Raw genomic sequence first — 18,480 nt, forward strand, 5'->3', positions numbered from 1 at the left:
TTGACCAGATCCCACATGTGCCCCTCATACATACTTACATATATATATACTCATATAAGTACATATTCTCTCTCATTAGAATATAAATTCCATAAGAATATGCACTATTTATCACTCTTTTCTCTTTATATCCATCAGTTAGCACAGAACTTCATATACAGTAAATAATAATGACTTGTTAATGATTGATTGGTTTGATAATAGGACAGTAAGGAAAGGTGGTTATCTCTGAAGTCAAGGCAGGAGAATATATCCAGTGTAGTGGATTCATTGATCGACAGTGTCAAATATCGCAAAGAAGTCAATTAGAATAAAGACTGGGAGAAAAAAGGTCACTGAATTTTATGATTAGAAAGTCATTGGAAAGACAGCAAAATATCAGGAAAAAAACAAGTCAAGATTTCCCTCACAACTCCTCCATACAGATCTAGAAAATGTGCCAGGCCAAGCTCTGATTAGGAAATTAAAGAGGAAAAAATCACAGTGATCCAATTTTCCAGTCTAGGTGAGTCAAGGGAAGACAGAGAAACCAGTTGACACTGGGGATGGTGTAGCCAGGAATGTATTTGCTGAGCATTACAACACAGGCAGAGGTTGGCAAGTGGGGAAGGGGGCAAGAAAAGGTCCCAAATCCAAAAGAGAGGGACACAAACTTGTTCAGGATGTATGAAAAAGTGCCAACTGGCATCTGTGTTGTTCTCTCCCCAGTTCTGGGTCACAGATTCAGGGTAAACTAAGGAGGCGAATTGTACCTAAGGGTAGCATTCCAGAGCAAGGAGAGAACACAATCCCTAGACTATGTGCCAGGCAATGAACAAATTCAGAAGCAAGCAGCAGCTCTGATCTCAGAAGTGGAGCCTCACAAGACATCAGAAGAGACTCATTTCCAGCCCACAATTCATTCTGAAGCCTGCAACAGAATAAATAAGCATTACAATAAAAGACCAAAGGGGAGTCTGCAGTTTTGTCACTCTGAATCATTAGATTTCTTGCTGGTTGATAGTGGCAGACTTCTAATAGAACTCTAAATAAGGGGAAGACAACAGATATTTTACTTAGACCCAAACCCAGGTCAGGAGCTTTCAGATCTCAGAACAAGAGAGGAGAGATAAAATTTTGCTATAAATCAAACTATTTTAGAAGCATTGAAAGTTTTCAGTTCCATAGCATGAACTGTCCTGAAGATCTTGGAATAATACAACACTCAATATACAACAGCATCTGGAACATTGTGGACATTAGTTCAGCTCAAACATTCCCTCTAGTACCTACTCAGAGCCTGGATCTAACAAAGTCCAAAGTCAGAAAATATTCTTGAAGAATGAGCAAACAAAAGAAAAACTACACCATAAAAACAGGAATAGGGATGTTCAAGACACAAACCCAAAAGAAGGAAATCACTTCAAAATATCTACAAATCCTCAAGGAAAAACACAATACTTATAATTAGAATGGAGCAAATAAAAGATAATATCTCCACAAAACAATAAGAAATATTAAAATCAAAGTCAGGAGACTGAAAATTAGAAGAAAATGTAAAGTGTACCATAGTAAGTATAACTGATCTGAAAACAGATTGAGGATAATAATGTTAAGAATCATTGGGCTACCTGAAAGCCAGGATCAAAAAAATATTAGACATCATATTTCAAAAAAGCATGAAAGTAGATTATGAAGATCTTTTAAAACCAAAGAGCTAGTTAAAAGAAAAAATCTCCTGGTCATCTTCTAAAATAAATCACAAAATTAAAGAACATTATATCGAAAATTCAGAGTTTTAGGGATGTATGTGTATGTAGACAGATAGATATAGAAATACACATCTATACATATATATGCATAGATGTGTGTATACATATATACACACATACCTACAAGTCAGAAAAAAGTAATTTAAGTGGAAAGGAGCTAAAGTGATGATCACATATGATTTAGCAGTAACAATTCAGCAAATATTTATTAAGAGTCTAATACATGCTAAGCATTGTGGTTAAGCACTGTGGTTATAAAGAAAGGCAAAAGAGAGTTTCTGCTGTCAAGGAGTTCATGGTCTAATGGAGAAGAAAACATGCAAACAACTACATACAATTAAGTTTTATAAAATATAAATTTATAGCATAAATAATAAACAAAGGGAGAGCAAAATAATCATCAGATGGGGGGCATTAGAATGAAGGGAGATTGGAAAAGCCTTCTTGAAAAAGATAAGATTTTTCTTGGGACTTGAAGGAAGCTGGGTAAGCCACTAGAAAGGAGTGGAGAGCTTAAAGTATGTTATTCCAAAAGACTGAGGATATAGGCTTAAAACCAAGAATAACTTACTCAGCAAAACTGAGCATAATCATTCAGGAGGAAAAAGTGAATCTTTAACAAAACAGTTATTCTTTTTCAAACATTCCTGATGAAAAGAACAGGGCAACACAGAAACTTTGAAATGCAAACATGAGAGTCAAATGAAACATAAAAAGATAACTGATGAGTTTAGCTTTTAATCACTGGAGAATAAGGATAAGGAGTTTGCACTATAAAATAGGGAAATGATACATGTGTTCTCTTTAAATCATGTCATCATCAGGGGTCATAAAAGGAGCCCACTTAGAGTAGCCTAGGAGTCATTCTATTATGTTTTGATTATCTTAAATGGGCAGTGTCAAGAAGGGGAAAGAGTAATACACTGAGAGGAGCAGAGAAGGGAGAAAAGAATGAGAAAATTATTTTTCATAATCAAGGTGCTCTAGTAGAAATCTATTTAAATAAGAATTGGGATATGGGGGGAGCAAGTGAAATTTGAATGTAGTCTCATCTGAATTGGTCAAAGGAAGGAAGAATATAATTACATAGAGTTGGATACAGAAATACATTTTATTCAACAGAAAAACCAGAGGGACGGGGGAAAGGGGAAAAAAAAATAAAAGGGAGAATAGATTAAGGAAGGAAGCATCAAAACAAGCTGTAAGGGTGTACAAAAAAATATTTTTTGGAGCTCTTTTTGCAGTGATAAAGATTTGGTAACTGAGGGTTATACATCAATTGAGGAATGACTGAATAAGTTATGGTATATAAATATGATGTAATACTATTGTTCCATAAAGAAATTATGGATGGGATGGTTTTGGAAAAAGTTGGAAAAACTTATATTAACTTATGAAGAATGAAACATGCAAGACCAAGAGAAAAAATTATATAATGACAACAGTATTACACAGACTATAAAACTTTAGGGGTGGCTATGTGGCGCAGTGAATAGAGCACCGCCCTTGGAGTCAGGAAGACCTGAGTTCAAATCCGGCCTCAGACACAACACAAAAACTAGCCATGTGATCTTGGACAAGTCACTCAACCCCAATTGCCTTCCAAAAAGAAATTAAAAAAAAATAAAAAACTTTGAGACTCATGATGAGAAGAGATATCTACATCCAGAGAAAGAACTACAGAGTATGAATGCAGAATGAAGCAAACTACTTGCTCTCTCTCTTTTTCTTGTTTTGTTTTGCTTCCTCTTTCTCATTGTTCACCCCATTGGTTATAAGCCTTCTTTACAACCTGACTAATTTTTAATGTGAATGTATTTGTATATCCTATATTTGATTGCATGCTGACATGGGGGAGGGGGGAGGGAAGAAAGAGGGGGAGAAAGTTTGATACTCAAGGGATTGTAGAACTGAATGTTGTAAACTAAAAGTAAATAAATAAATTTTTTAAAAATAAAATACACAAATATAAATTAAATTTTTAAAAAAACTTTGAGAGTTAATAATTCTGATCAACACAAAAACCAACTATGATTCCAGAGGACTCGTGATAAAACATGTTCCTCACCTCCTCTATCATCATAGAGATGATGGATTCAGAGTATGGATTGAGACATAGTTGTTGAACATAGCCAATATGGAAATTTGCTTTGCTTAACTATAAATGCTTGTTACATAGAAATTTATTCTTCTTTCTTTCTCATTTAGGGAAGAAAGAGGAAAGAGGGAGAGGAGGTCAATTTTTATTGATTAAAAAATTAATTTTAAAAATGCCATTGATCCTTTGAAAACAGTTTCATTATAGTGGTAGAAGCAGGAGTATGATCTCAAGGATTTTAAAAAATGAACCATAAAGAAGTGGTGATTTTGGTTGTAGTATGGAAGTGTTTACTAAGATTTCACAGTGAAGGGGAGCCAAGAAATGGGGTGAAAACTATGAGTTAGAAGGGTGGATGAATGCTGTTCTTTAGTCATCTTCATGCTGTGTCTCCTCTGTAGCAACCTCTCTAGCTCCCACACTAGATTCGTCCTAATTGGTTAAGTTCTCCATTATCTTTGCTCATTTCCAGACTTGCTACCCTGCCTAAAGCTCTCTGGCTATCATCATTCAATGCCATAACTCACCATTCACTTTTTATCTCTAGCTCTTAAAACATTAAACAATTCCTGAAAAGTACTTTCAACCAATTGCCCTATGCTTGCATCTGCTATTCCACTGACTTTCCAGACCAAATCACTCCTTCCTGCCTACCCTGCTGCTATATATGTTGTCCTTATTTATTAAAATACACTTTCCTTGAGGTCAAGGACTGACTTGACTTTTATATTTGTGTCCTTAGTGTTTAATATAGTAACTGGCAAATAATAATAAGTGCTTTTCATTCATTCATTCCATGCATTCTCTCTTTTTAAAAATTTTTATGTTAATAATATTTTCATTTTAAATTTTGAATTTCGAACTCTTTCCATCCCACCCCTCCCCTCTTCATTGAGAATGCAAGCAAAATGATATCCATTATATATGTGAAATCATGCAAAACATATTTCCATATTAGCTGTATCAGAGAAACTTCCATACTGAGCTAGATTTCTATTTCTGGCTGAGTGTGTGTGTGTGTGTGTGTGTGTGTGTGTGTGTGTGTTCTTTCCTCTTTAATCCAATTCCTATTGAGAATGAAATTCAAGCATTGTCCACCGCCCCATCACTTCCCCTCCACTATAAAAGCTCTTCCTTGCACACCTCTTTTGTGTGAGAAAAGTTTCCCTATTCTACCTTTCTTTTCCCCTTTCTCAAAGTGCATCCCTCTTTCTTTCTTTTTTTGCTTTTATTGAAGGGGGAAGGCAGGGAAATTGGGGTTAAGTGACTTGCCCAAGGTCACACAGCCAGTAAGTGTTAAGTGTCTGAATCTGGATTTGAATTCAGGTCCTCCTAATTCTAGGGCCGGTGCTCTATTCACTGTGCCACCTAGCTACCCCACATCCCTCTTTCTTACTCTTTCACTTCTTTAGATTACCCCAATATAGTGAATTTACACTCATTTCCTTATCTATGTGGAATCTTTCTAAATGTAATGATAAAGTTATGTATAGCATCTTTTCACATATGAATGTAAACAGTTTAATTTTATTGTGTCCCTTATAATTACTCTTTCATGTTTCCCTTTTTATGCTTCTCTTGAGTCTCATATTTGCCAAATTTTATATTCAGCTCTGATATTTTCATCAGAAATGCTTGAAAGTCCTCTAGTTCATTAAATATACATTTTCCCCCTAAAAGATTACACTCAATTTTGTTGGGTAAGTTATTCTTGGTTGTGATCTAGTTCCTTTGCTCACTAGAATATGATATTCCAAACCCTCCACTCCTTTAATATGAAAGTGGCTAAATCTTGTGTAATCCTGACTGTGGCTCCAGGATATTTTATTTGTTTCTCTCTGGATACTTGCAATATTTTCTCCTTGGTGTCAGGGGTCTGGAATTTGGCTATAATATTCCTGCAAGTTTTCACTTTGGATCTCTCTTAGGAGTTGATTGGTGTATTCTATCAATTTCTATTTTACCTTCTGGATCTCAGAAATTGGGACAGTTTTCCTTTATAATTTCTTGAAATATGATATTGAGGGTCTTTTTTATTATGGCTTTCAATAATTGTTAAATGATTTCTTCTTGATCTATTTTCCATTTCAGTTGCTTTTCCAATGAGATATTTCACATTTTCTTCTGTTTTCATTCTTTTAACTTTGTTTTATTGTTTCTTGGTGTCTCATGGAGGTATTAGTTTCTACTTGCCCAATTCTACTTTTTAGGGAATTCTTTTTTTCAGTGAATTTTTGTATCTGCATTTCCATTTAGCCTATTCTAGTTTTTAAGGAATTATTTTCTTCAGTTGAGCTTTTGTGCCTCTTTTACCCGTTTTTGAGATATTACGTTCTTCAGTATTTTCTGTGCCTCTTTTACCAAGCTTTAATTCAAACTTTAATTCAAACTTTTTAAATTAATTAATTAATTAATTTTTTATTTTTATATTTTACATTTTTATTTTTTATTTATTATTTTAATTAATTAATTAATTTTTTAAAAAAATTAAAAAAAATTTAATTCAAACTTTAATTCATTTTTAATTAATTTTCCTGCATCACTCATTTTTTTACTCAAATTTTCCTCTACCACTCTAATCTCTTTAACTCTTCCAGCAATTTTTGTTGGGTTTCAGTCCAATTTGAATTTTTCTTTGAGGGTTTTCTTGTAGCTATTTTCACATTGTTGTCTTCTTCTGAGTTTACATCTTAGTCTTCCCTGCCACTGTAGGGTCAGGTTCTATTTTTGTTGTTGTTTGCTCATTTTTCTGTCCTATTTCTTGACTTTGAACTTTCTGTCAAAGTTGGGCTTTGCTCATCTTGGGGTGAGGAGACACTGTCCCAAACTTCAGTGCTGCTATTTTCAGAGCTAGTTTTGGGAGTCTGAAAGTCTTTTGTACTTCCAAGCCAAGGTGATTTTGGCAAAGGTGTGGTTACTTTTTCCCTGTTTGAGCTCTGGTCTTTACCCAAGAAGGACCCCTGTTCCCCTGCAGCCACAAGTGCTAATATTCTTATTGGCCCTGGAACTTTGACCAGGTCCCCTGTTCTCCTTCAGTCACAATTGCCAGCACTCTTCTCTGCCTTGGAAATGCAATCCAGAAGTGCATATGGACAATAATTACTAACTAGTGCCAGATGCACCCAGAGCCAGCAAAAGGGTTCTTTGGAATCTCTTTCTGACCAGTTGTCACACCTCAACTCCCTCCATGTACACACTCTGAGCTTAGGCCACCCAAAGCTGCTTCTGTCACTGTTTCAGCTGCTTCCAAAATTCACTGCTAGTGCTGCTGTGGTGCTTGAAGTCAGCCTCCCACACTGGCATCAAAAACCTCTCCTGCCAATCTCCTAAATTGTCTTAAGCTAGGAAAATGTCTCACTCTGACCTTTTGTTGACTCTGCCACTCCAAAATTTGATTTTGAAGTTGTTTGGAGGGAAATTTTGGAACAGTTCAGCTGGATCACTGCCTATACTCTGCTGTCTTAGAATGATTTGGCATGGAAGGCCTCCACATATTCTCAATAAAGTAGGGGACTAAGTCATTTTCCACAAGTATATTGGAGATGGTAGAGAGGGAGTGAGTTTGAGAGCTTAATAAAAAAGTTTTAGAAAACTATGGGGAATAGGCTAAAAATATGGAAAAGGAAGCTACAGGGTAGACATATAGTTGTGAAGAGCCAGATAAGGGCCATCATTTTAGTGACTCAAGTTCATAACCTTGGTGTTCCCCCTTAATTCCTCAATCTTCCTCACCCTACATATCCAATCTATTGCCAAATCTTGCCATTTGTAATGCCAAAACATCTCTTACATTTAACTCCTCTCTATTTACACAGCCACCATTTTAAGGTTCAGATTCTAATCACCTCTCACATAAGTTGCTGATGCTGCCTCCTAATTGGTGTTTCTGATTCATCTGTCCTCACTTCACTCTATCTTCCATTCAGTTCCCCAAGTTACTTTTTCTTTAAGTGCAGATCTGGCCAAGCCACTCCCCTACTCAATAAACCCTGGTGTCTCTCTGTTGCCTCTAGGTAAAATATAAATTCTGTTTAGCTATTAAAGCCTTTCACAACCTTGACCCCAACCTATCTTTCCATCCCCACTGTACATTACTTCCCCTCCCACATGCTGCAATCTAACCAAACTGACCTCTGTGTTGCTCACACAAAGCACTCAATCTCCTGTCTCTGCATTTTTTCACTGGCCACCAATCTGCCATTCTTGGAATATATCCTCTCCTTCCCTCTACTGTTAGAATCCCTTTCTTTGGTCAAGTCAGAACTCAAGTATATAAACATTATCTTCTACAAAATATTTTTCCTCATTCACCTGCTAGTGACCTCCTACTATAATTACCTTGCATTTAACAATCTTATATTTATTTGTAGTCATTCTCTTTAACACGTGTATCTTTTTTTAAAATTTTCCCATTGACTCTTGTGAATGAATTAAACCAATGAACTGTAGCTATTTTCTAAGTTACATTTTTAAAAAATAAGGATTCTTTTACAAATTAGGTTGGCTAGTGGTTTTCTGTTGTATTCATTTTTCTTTAGCATTCATACTGAATGTTCCTGTAATGAGATGCAGAATTTGCCTTCTTGTCTCTACTACTTTTGTATGGAGAACAAACATGTTAAAGATGAAACATGTAATGATATCCAGCATATTCTAAAATATCCCAATTCTGGGAGTAGACAGAGAATCCTGCTCTCAGAATCATTCTGTATCATTGATTAAAGGAACTGGGGACAAAAGACTGGATTGGGGGAAGGGAACATGAAAGCTTTCAAGTATTTGAAGAGCTATCATATCAAACAGTGTTTGCCTTTTCCTGGTTGGTCCCTGTAGGCAGAACTAGGAGCAATGGATAGAAGATGCAGAGGCATATATAGGAATGAGGTAAGGAAAGATGTCTTACCAATTAGTGCATATCCAAAAGCAGAATGAATGGCTTTAGAAGGTTCCCTCTCACTGGAATTCTTCATGCAAAGCTTAAATTTGTTACATACTTGTTGGATACATGGTAGGGGCAATGTGTGTGTGTGTGTGTGTGTGTGTATGTGTGTGTGTGTGTGTGTGTGTGTGTACACACATATAGTTTGGATGAGGTGGCCACTTCTATCCCTTCCAAAGAGGACATTCTATGATTCTGATACTACTCCTAGGCAAACAAAGTGAATAAATAACTTGCACATGATCAGTACATCACTGGGCCAATGAAGCCCACAGAAATGTAATGCAGAATGGTTAATCCAAGAATTAACATAACTATGACCATATTTTTTTTCACCAGCTAAATTTCAGGGAATTCTTTTAGCTCAGTTTGTTGAGGAAACAGAAGCAGTTGTCAATTCCTCAGCAATTGAGTCTCCAACCAAACATCCACTTGAGAGTAGGGAGGAAATATTAGAAACTAGGCTCACCTTTCCATTTCTAATCCCCAATAATTTTCCAGGCACAAGAGGAGAAAATAAAAGAACCCAATAAAAAAAACAATATAAATAAACATTTAAAATAAGATTTACTGTTTAAAAGGACTGATCATTGAAGTAATGCATCTTTTATATATCATTGTTATGCCTTTGTGGACTATTTTTTTTTTTCCATGAGAAAATGAACAGCAACATTTGTTCAGAAAAAGCAAAATGTGTTCTTTCCTTCCTTATTACTTTTATTGTTCAGGGCTTCTTTTTGACTATAATGTGGCATTGTGTATTTGAGTTGGGGGGAAAAATTACTTGTCTTTCAAACATAAGAATGTGATTGTATACTATTGTTGCCAACAATGAGCTAAAGAGGTTAATGGATCACATATCTGGCAAACAGCCACTCTGCCTCCTGCTCAATATATTAAACAATACACATTCTGTTGTTGTGGCTGAGCTCACTATTCTGTTTGAATAGTTGGTAAATAACTATAGTTAGATTTTTAAGTTCTTCCAGAAACCCCAACAGCTTTATTTTGTCATTCACTGAATATTTACTCCTAAAATCTTCGGAACTGGGAAGTTAGGGATACACTATAATTGGGTGGGGATGGGTGGGGTATGACAAGGGTTGAGTGACATATCTGTATAGAACACTAAACAATTTATTCCTTCATAACACATTGAAGATTTTTCGTTTTCAAAGTGTGTCTAGTTTCACTTGGTGTGTTATCTTGTTTTCTTGAAATTACCACTAGGGGAAAAAAAGAGGGTAGGAGAGGCCAGACTACTGAAGGAGAAGACCTGCAAGTCTTTTTAGTGCTTGTCCTAAAAAGGCTCTAAAACCTTGATTTAACAATCCAACCCTTCCTGTTGCCAAGATCTATTCCTCTTCTCATTGTTTGACAACCCTTAAGAAAAAAAAGAGAGATAAGACAATAGAGAGCTTCCCACCCCCAAAGAGTTCTGTCAATATTGCAAATGTACTATGGAAAGTTAGCTAAAAAACCATTAATACCTCATTCTGTAGCCTGCAGGAGATGTGTGGGTTTTTTTTTTTTATTTAATTTTATTTTTCAGCAGAATCACCCGAAGAGCCAGCTTTACAAATGAAACGCTACTCATTTTGCTTTCAGAGAAACTTTGATTGGGGGTCAGCAGTGGTGGCTATGGGCTGCACGGCAGCCGAGGTTTAGGGATGAGTGAGGGAGACAAGCAGTAGAAGAGTCTCCGTTGATCTGTTGGAATCATTTAAATCTGTCAACGAGTAAATTAAATAACACACCAACACATCATTTCGCTGAGGAAACAAGGTGGAGTTAAAGGGAGTGAAGGGAGACCAACTGAATTGGAAACGTGAACAAATCTCTCCGATAAGGCATTTTGGAAGGGTTAGGAGAAGACAAATCCTCCCTAGGGTGACCGTTTCCCCACAGGGTCTTGCAGTGATCGCCCCCTACGATTCCCGCTGAACCAACAGCGGAACTGAGGACAGACCCAGGCAGTCTCTGCAGCAGCCCGGGAGCGCTCAGCATTTAGCCCCTTCTCTACTACCAAGGTCCGCCCCTCCGATGATGCCCTGTACTTGCAGCTTTGCGTCTAGGTTCTTTCCCCCCCCCCCCCCCCCCCCCCCCCCCCCCCCCCCAAAGAGAATGAAGTGACCTCAGTTCCTCTGTGATCGGGTCCCATCGGACCTCTAGCTTTCCAGGGCCGCTGCTGTTCGGATTCCCGAACCTCTCCACACCCGCCCCGTAACCTCCATGCCCTCAAAGAGTCCAGCATTGCCCTCAGGTCTCCCCACTCGTTGCTTGCCCGCTGCTCCCCGGAGCCTGGCAGGCAGCGCCCAGGGTGGAGGACGCGATGTAGCTCCGCAGCCTCAGGACCTCTGTCGCGGCTGCCGCCTCCTCCTGGTAAATTCTCCTCCTCCTTCTCCTCCTCTTCCCAGGGCCCTGCCCTCTCCCTGCAGCAAGCTGCTTTTTCTGTGTCTCCGTGTGCCTGTGCCTCTCTACTGGAGACACCTGCGCTTCCCAGCCCCTCTCCTCCGCCTGCTTCTCCTCCACCCTTTTTTGCTATTGCCGAGCCACTGCCTTTGGGGGCTGAGGAGTGGGAGCAGCCGGAGGAGGGGGAGGAGGAGGAGGGGGGCTGGGGGCGGGGTGGGTGGGGAAAGGCTTAGGGAGGGGTGTGGACAGCAGCCACTCTGCAGCTGGCCGCCTGGGACCCCGCTTCCCTCGTGTGTCCCTCCGAGTGATGGAGGGGAAGAGACTCGCTTAGACACGCACGCAGCTGGGCGCCTCTCGGGGAGGCTGTGTTGGCGGCCGCAGCTGCTCTGCTTGCAAGAGGGAGCGGGCGGCGCCTGATGCAGCTCAGCTCTGGCTGCGCCACGGGGAGCGCCCCGTAAGCCTTGAGCTTGCTGAGTGGCTCTCGGGCGCCGGCTACAAGCGGGAAGAGAACCACCCAGAAGCTGCTTTGACTGTTGCTCTTTTTTAGAGAGGGTGGGGGCGAGCTCCGGGAGGGCGCTCCTTCAGCTGTCACTGCGGAACAGGGTCTTATCCCCTCCTAGCGCAGGGTCTGGGGACAGCGCGGGGTGCATATGCAGAGAGAAGGATGCGCACCTTCTCTCGAGCGCAGCCACAAGGCACTGGGAGTGCTGGGACTGGGGCTCCGGAACCAGTCTGTGCCGCGTCCTAGCCGCGGGAACGCGCCCTGCTGCACCTGGCCTCTGCCTCTCAGGGAAGTGCAGGAAACGCGTCCTAAACTCCACTACTTCTTTCCTCCTCCCCCTCCTCCCACCTTCACTCCTCCCTCCTTCCCGCCTCCCTCCCCAATATTTCGCTGCCTGCGTGTCTCTCCCAGCTCATACATACACGCATCACCACTCGGTCACTCACTCACTCGCTCATTCTCTGTCTCGCGCTCTGTTGAGCTAGCTGAATTCCCAACCTCAGAAACAAGCCGTCCAACTTGGGAGCCTGGTCACAAAAGCCACACATTTGCCCTCCACCCAGACGGCCACAGCATAAGTGAGCCCTTCGCCCACCCGCTCGTCCATCCGGCTGTCCGCCTCCACCGCGGCTCTCATCCAGCAGCAGTGGCTCAGGATGCCCGGTAAGTGAGTCAGGCTGAGACCACTAAGTCTCTGCCAAGCAATGCTGGGTCGGCTAGTTAAACCATTCATCGGCCCTTTTAAATTGGGGAAAGGGACAGCAAGGAGGGAGTAGTGGCAAAAATAAATAAATAAATCCTGAGACCTGAACCAGTCTTGCAGACTTTAACCCTGGGACCACTTTCTGGGGTCTGGTTTCCTGGGGGCGCTGCCTAGGAGAGGACTTTTAGGCAGGTTTCTCTGGGGCTGGAGGAACACAAGTGTAAAAGCAAAGGGCGTTGCGCTAGGTATAGAGAGTACTGCTGGTTCGGTTTGGGGTTGTTTGGGGAGAGGTTTGCTGGGAAATTGATGGAAAAAGCGTGTTGCCCGAAACGCAGTTGGGGGTCTTAGTGGTTTGGCACCTCTCTGAGTTGTATGTGGTGAATATGATTTCAGAGGAGTTTCGACTTCTGTTCTTTAGGGATGAAGTGAATTCCCAGCTTTGAGACAGAGGACAGGCAGAGGGCAGGAAAGGGAAGCAAGTGTCTTCACCCCATACACACATATCCGCGCAACCACTGCCCACCGTCCCCACTCTTTGCTAGAGATTGAATTGGTTCTTGAAGCAATACCATTGCATTTTATACTGCTTGTGATCATGAAGGCTTTGGGGCGAGTTGAATGGAAAAAAAGAAAAAAAAAACATTAGGGCTCTGGCTCTTGTGACCTGGGGGGAGCAGCCTGGCTTGGGGTTTGCAAAAGGAAATGTAGGAAAGGGGACATCGAGTCTTGCCTGTGTTTGTCTTCACCTCAAGATTCCCATTGAAACTTACAAGGTTGGCGGGCAAGTGCTTCTCCAACTCTGGAGCCACCTGACCCTAGCTGTCCCTATACTCCGGCTGTTCTTTCCAGGTCAGCCGGACATCTGCTGTTCAACGGAGGGTGTTCCAGTACCCTCGCGAGCCTTTACTCACTCCCACTTTTAAACATAATAATAATAATAATAACAATGCCAGTTTCTCAGTAGAAAATATTGATCCCTTAAGGGGAGCTTTAATATTTGCAAAGTGCTTTAAATCAAATTACATCAAGAATACATTTAATTGCGCTGTAACTCCTCTCTGATTTATGTGAACTCTGCTGAGTAAATATCAGAGAAAGGGGCAAGGTGGGGGCAGGGACTATAAGGCAGGAGTAGGGTAGGTCCCTTTTAGTGAAGGTTGTCCTTTGTAAGCTACTCTACTTGATTTGTTGGCAGTAATCTAAAGCTAGAGATTGCTGTTACAGATTCTAAAATGGTTTTACTCAGCAGTTTCAGTATTTTTCAGGACTTTTAGGGACACAACTGAAAAATGTTACCCAAATTAAAAATTAGTTTAGATATGATTACTTTTGAAAAGAAGATGAAAAAAGATGAGAAGATGTTACTGATATTGGATAGCAAAAGTTTTGTTCTTTGTTTTTTTCTTATACTAGAAAGGTCTTTTAATAGATATCAGCTACCCATTTGCCGAATTCCATTTTGGTCATCTAAATATTTCTTTCATATGACTCTCATCAAAGGGGAAAACGTCCCAAAATTATAGTCCCCCTTCCTTCAATTGTTTCCAAGATGCCCCATGTTTCAACTAATTATTAATTACCAGAATAATCATCTGGTGTTTTTGCCTTATGAAGTTATTAGTCAGTTGACTATTCAAGGTACCAGAAGATATTATCAAGGAATCCAAGTGAGTAGGAGCTTGTTGGCTGAAGTTTAAGGCAAGTTCATGGTTAGAAGCCTTAAAAGAGAAAGAAAACTCTCTACTGGTAACTTTCAAGTTACCTTTGAACTCCTTTTTCAATGTGTACACGAATGAAACATAATGTTGCTTATTAATAATTTAAAGAAATATTATCAAATAGGCTACTAAGCAGATTTTATGGAAAATTATGAGAGTTAGAGTAAATGGAGGTTTACAGCATGAGCTCAGATTACAGTTTTTTTCTAGGTCAAGTATGACCTCAGTACTTAAATTTAATATTTAAAGACTACTACCTTTGATTTCTTCATTCAGAATGCTCTGTTTATAGTGTCTTAATATGTGTGAATCAGGGTCATAATTACTTACAAGCCTTCTTAAATTCTTTTGAATGAACTACCTTATTGCTCCCTGAATTTTCATTCATTCAATGATTTTTTAAAAGCCTCTACTATATACAAAGCACTATTCACTGTGCTGTGAAGGATACATGGGGGGGGGGGAGTCTTTTTTTTTTAATCTCTAGGTTTTTTTTTCTAATTGAAAGATGACTGAAGATAGTTACAGAGGTTATAATAGAAAAACTACTTTGAGTGGGGAGAAAACCTCAAGTACTTGCCTTGCTATTAAACACAGGATCTGGCACTTAGTAGGTGATTAAATTTTGATTGAATGAATCCAAATCATTCATGACATCTACTCTTCAATTTTGCTTTCAATATTAAATATGTTTTATCATTCTAAACTTATTGTGTGATGTGATCCAGTTTCAGCAAACTAATTATATTTCTTGTTTGAAATTCAAGCTTGTGCTCATTTTATTATTCAAATAAATTAAAATTAAATTAGTATTTATTAAATCCTATTTGATATTAAAACATTTAACAGTAAACATTTATGTACCAACAGCTGAAGTTGGTACCTGTAAACCCAATTCTGAACTGTCACTGGGCCAAATGTGTCAGTTTTTCTCATGTATGAATAAATTTGTGTTCCAATTGCATTGAAAAGTGAAGCTCTAAAGTTGAAAAAAAATTATTCATCTCTTTGCAACTTTCAGAATGTGCATGTTTATGTAAGATTTTAAAGGTTAGGCAATTATATGCTAATGAGCAATCTGATTTAATAGGTATTGTTTAGTATTTGTTAGAGAAGAAAGTACTGCCTTGTAGAAATCTAACTAAAGAATCTTTGGAGTCTTTCTTAACATCATGCCTGGCAGGGTTGGCTCTATTCTCAGAACATCATTCATGAGTAAAATTATTCCTCAGGGTAATGTGAAAGTAAGTAGCACCTGCAGAATAGTTCCTCAGTTATTAGTATACATTGGGAACTTGGAGGAGGGGAAGGTTGGGGGTGAGGGTGTATGACAATTATTCTTCAGTTGCTCCTTAGGCATAAATTATGAGTAACAGCACTAGTACTGAACTCACTGAAGTCATGTTACAGTTATGGACATACCGCTGGCTTATTTTTTCCAGTGCAGAATCTTCTATTATTGGGCTTCTTCATAATATTTTTTTCTAGAAACTTCTAAAACTAAAATGATTAAAGTTTCTTTAGAATTAATATGATTTAGTATGAATGGAACTTTCTTCACACTGATGTTTATTGTTGTTGGTGCTGCTTGCTGTTGTTAATTTTAAGGAAAGATAAGTTGTAGAGGAGAGATCCTATGAATTAAAAGTTGTAAGAAAAGTATTCATATAAATCAAGCTTATCCTAACTCATAGCATGCCTTGTTAAGAGGGGGGGGAAGCTTAAAAGTTTAATTTTTTGTTAATTTGTGACAAACCAGAAAACTATAAAACTGCAATTTCCAGATTATAATGCCACTACAGTTAGCAAAAGTGCAATCACTCTTAATCAGAAATCTAGTACACACATCTTTGTGGCCAGATTTTGCTGACTCCTGTTCTCATCATTGCCTTGTTAAGATCAATCTTTGTTTCTATGGATTATGATGCTATCTTAACCTTTAGGGCAGAAGCTCAATAAAAACAAGTTATTAAGAACCACATTTGGAAATCACTGATCTAAGGACAAAGAGATTTCAGAGTAGATAAAACTCATTAAAAAGATTATATTGTAAATTATGGGCTCCATAGGATATAAAATTGCCTGGATTTTTATATAATGTTCAAGCAGAAGTTCAACAGGACAAAGAAAGTATGTAAATCCAATTTGCAGTTTCAGTTGAAGGGTTGTTTAGCAATATTACTGTTGTTTAACATTTGAGAACTTGTGTCGATTTTCCATTATTTATAAAAGGGCTCTAAACAAAGGAAGGACAGAAGCATAGAATGGCAGTGCTAGAAAGGACTTTAGAGAGCCTAATTCAGAGGTGTCAAACATGGACCTATGTGCTACTGCAACATTCTAGAATGGAAAGAACAGGATTAAAATATAATTGGTAAATATTTAAAAAAAAATTTAAATATAATAGAACATAGATAATGCTGGCATGTGGTTTTCTAAGTCAATATGCATCCTGCAAGGATCTTTATGTATAGCTTAGTCTTTTTTTTCTTTTGGGGGGGTGGGGAAGAGGGGAGGATTCTTTGTTTTTGGTATAGCTTAGTTTAAACCCACCTCTGTGTATGTGGTGTTCAGGAAGCATTAGCACCTCTGATATGGGGGCTTACTGAGGCCTTTTCAGGCCTGCCTATCCCCCTTTGGTATCCACCTCTCACCCAATTCTCACCTGTGGCGCCAAGAAACCATACAGTGTGCATCATCTGTCACACCTGGGTAAAATCATCTCCACAGATGGGCTAAAACAGGTTGAAGGTAGCCAACAAGCCTTAAACCCATTGGTGATTTACAGGGATTACCACCCCCACCATGTAAAGACTTCTGGCAGAATAAACTGCCAAGAACAATTTGTTCCAACAGCCATGAAAGTGACTGAAGCAGGTACTGGGGAACTTGGTCAGACATATATCCCAGCCTGTCACCAATTGTGGTGACTTTAGTCTTGCCACCATCACTTTGGGAGAATTAGTGAGGCTGATGACTCCAAGAAACTACCTCCCTTAAATCCAACTTATCACTCAATTGGTGATGTCATTGTTCTTCTTCAAATATGCAGGACCAACAAAGATAGTTCTCCCCACCCCACCCCCATTTCTTTTTGAGTTTAACACCACTGAATTCTAGTCCAATTCTCTCATTTCACAAAGAAGGAAACTGAGACTGAGGTAAAGGGACTTTTTTGCCTGTGCCAAGTTAGTGAAAAAGATAAGGCAGACTGAATTCAACAGTATTTTCTTGAATCCCCACTATGTGTCAGACTATGTGCTGAGGCAATAAAGGGGAAAAAAATCATATTCCCTGCTGTCATGGAGCTTACTTTATACTAGGAAGGATATGCAAAGTTTATGTAAAAGTTTGTTTTGTTATTGTTGTTTTTTTGTTTGTTTTTGCAAGAAGAGTGTGTTAGGGGGCAGCTAGGTGGTACAGTGAGTAGAGCACCAGCCCTGGAGTCAGAAGGACCTGGGTTTGTATCCAGCCTCAGACACTTCATACACATACACACACACACACACACACACACACACACTAGCCATGTGACCTTGCCCTATCCTCCCCCCTCCAAAAAGCCAAAAAAAAAAAAAAAAGGAAGAAGAGTGTGTTAACTAAGAGGAAGAACTGGAAAATGTTTTTTCCTATGAGGTTATGTGTTTTGAGGGAAGTGACTGAATCCTGCTAGAATCTGTATTACCCCATTCCCAGGCTAGTATTCAGTCTATTCTGTCAAAGGATAATTAGAACTGACCAGAGTTTGAAAACAGGATGTTTTAGGAATTTGTACTAGTGATTTAGTCTCCACAAATTGATCTGATTTGGGTTTAACTTCTTTATAAATGTAATTTTATCCAATATTATAGTAACAGAAACCAGACATCTCTTATGGCACTTCTGTGGTACTGGTTACCATCTTGAAAAATGCACTTACTTTTTGTGAATATTTGGTTACCTTTAAAGGTGAATATTTGAATTGTGTATGCATTTTAAAAGTGTTAATTGAACTAATCTTTCAAAAGGCTCAAATAGTGTGAGGAAGATGAGGAGGCGATATGCTAACTTTTCATTACAGGAGCTGAGGTGGCCAATCTTTAGCCTATAATGAGATTTTTACAGACAAGTCATAATGGAGTGACACTATGTTACCGAAAGAATGAGTAGAAGGCAGTAGCCCTATAACATAATGTAACCTTTAATGGACTACTCTGTGGAAAGTTTCCTAGGGTTCAGTTTTATTTTAACTTTAAGGATTGGTGCCTCTTAGTAATTGTTTTATAGTCTAGAGGACCTTCAAGTAGTTCGAATGATATGGGATATTTTACATTACCAATAATATCCTCATAATGCATACTTTCTGCTGGGTCAAGAT

General features: G+C 39.0%; 1 protein-coding gene across 1 annotated transcript in view; it reads left to right on the plus strand.

Moving 5' to 3' along the window:
- Nucleotides 1-11,460: 11,460 nt before the first annotated feature.
- The window catches only part of HS3ST5 (heparan sulfate-glucosamine 3-sulfotransferase 5), a 321,198-nt gene continuing 314,178 nt past the window's right edge, over nucleotides 11,461-18,480 (plus strand). Inside the window, exon 1 of the mRNA XM_069077015.1 lies at nucleotides 11,461-12,365. The gene's annotated coding sequence lies outside the window, so the exon portion shown is untranslated. The remainder of the gene's footprint in view (nucleotides 12,366-18,480) is intronic.

Source organism: Petaurus breviceps, unplaced genomic scaffold (assembly GCF_028583685.1).
Source record: "Petaurus breviceps papuanus isolate PSGF00001 unplaced genomic scaffold, PetGlider_PUasm1.0 90977, whole genome shotgun sequence".
Classification (NCBI taxonomy): domain Eukaryota; kingdom Metazoa; phylum Chordata; class Mammalia; order Diprotodontia; family Petauridae; genus Petaurus; species Petaurus breviceps.